Here is a 1,752-nt window from a genome sequence, read left to right as displayed (position 1 = left end):
GCCAATGGCAAGAACTGCAGGCTCTGAGAGACGCCAGGTCAAACACAGAACTATGTAAATTGTGGCCCTCTACTTGGCAGAGGGAGCTCCTCTCTCCTCCTTAAGGCACTTGACTGCTAACAAGAAGGCTGGAGGTTCAAACCCACCAGCCACTTGTCAGAAGGAAGGCTGGGCAATCTACTTCTGTAGTGCTACCGCCTCAGAAACCCAAAGAGGGGTCACTATGAGTCGGCCCGACTTGAGGGCACATAACAACAAACAACAACACTCAATGGCAGTGTGTTTGTTTGTTTGTTTGTAAAGAGGAGAAGGCAGGCCCATGATACCAGCTGGGAGCAAGCCATTGAGCATGCTTCCAGAAACTACATTTGTCCATCCAGGAAAGGCAGGGCATTTCTCTCTCCTCTTCTCAGCCCAGTCTGAGAGTTTCTCATTTCAATAACTATGTACACACCTAAAAGCCTGGTCTCTCTTTTACATGAGGGTCCTTCACTTGAGGGTCCTACAATGGCTTTAGAGGGTTGGTTTCAATTGCCTTTTTGGAGATTTACTGCTTCAGACCAAACCTCTCTTGGAGAAGGATAGCTTCTCAAGTTTACCTTCAAGTACAGCATCCAAGACCCTTGGGCTAGGCATACTGTTGATTGTAGGCACACTGGGGCTGTCAGGCAGATCCAAAGGTTCCTCCATGGTGCCCTGAAGGAGGATGCCCAGTTCCCTCTCCACTTCCTCACTGTCAAAATCAGAGCTATTGGCCACCCCACCAGCCAGAAACTGAGACACTTCCTCCTGGAAGTCTCATTGCACTTGGAGCTGATCCACAAGGCTCTCTGCCTCCTCCCCTGGGACATCCCTCATGGAGAGTTTTTGTGCTCCCACCCCAGCCTAGTGGGCATTGAAAACCATCTGGTCTGTCTGGAAGGCGTAGATCTGGTCTGGAATTCTTGAACACTGCCCAGCTTGGCATGCAAGGCCTCAATGTGCTTCATCCGTTGCTTGGCCTTGAGGGACCTCAGTGCCTGTTGTTTCTTTCCTGCTCAGTGAGCCTGGGCTTCTTCACACCTCTCTTGTTTTTCAGGACAAAGATGCTGCTTGATAAGAGGAGCTTTTCACTGGGCATCAGCTGGGAGACCCCAACATCTATGGTGTTGACAGGAGAGCTTTTGGCACGTGGCCCTCAGGCCACCTTCACAATCTTTTCTCCATTCTGCTGAGGACTCTGACTCTCTTTGGCTTCTGCAGCTGTTGCAACACCAACTAGAGGGCCCTCTCATCCAGGCAGGAGCTAGCACAGAGGGCGCTCGGCCCCGACAGGGCCACTGCTGGGTGGGAGGAGAGAAGAGCTCTCATGCAGGCGGCTCACCTCCTCAGCCTCTTCCTTAAGCAGCTCCACAGTCCCAAGTGCCTCCTCGGCATGAGCCTTCTTATCCTCCAGCAGGTTAGAAAGAGTCCACCTGAGGGGCGCCAGCAGGAAGACCCCAACTCCCCAGGAGATCCAGCTACTGTCTGTACTGCCCATGAGGTCTGACTCCTGCTGGGGTTCCCCTCTACTCACAGGGTCCCCAGGGTCCATGAAGATGGTGGGACACGAGAAGCCTCTTCTCAGGTGCCTATTAAGGTCCTCATCTTCAAATACAGTCTAAAGACGTCATACTGAAAACCCACTGCCATCAATTCAATTCCAACTGATAGCGACCCTATAAGACAGTAGGCTTTCCCCCAGAGGCTTTCCAAGGTTATAAATCTTTACAG

At 51.8% G+C, this 1,752-nt stretch overlaps 1 pseudogene; it reads right to left on the bottom strand.

Moving 5' to 3' along the window:
• Positions 1–513: 513 nt before the first annotated feature.
• Positions 514–1,543, bottom strand: LOC103213913 (annotated as a pseudogene).
• Positions 1,544–1,752: the final 209 nt, after the last annotated feature.

The sequence above is a fragment of the Orycteropus afer genome, unplaced genomic scaffold (genome assembly GCF_000298275.1).
Source record: "Orycteropus afer afer isolate SDZICR_OR568_19922 unplaced genomic scaffold, OryAfe1.0 scaffold00018, whole genome shotgun sequence".
In the NCBI taxonomy this organism is placed as follows: domain Eukaryota; kingdom Metazoa; phylum Chordata; class Mammalia; order Tubulidentata; family Orycteropodidae; genus Orycteropus; species Orycteropus afer.
The sequence above is the reverse complement of the archived record's forward strand: the minus strand, read 5'-3'. Positions and strand labels throughout refer to the sequence as shown.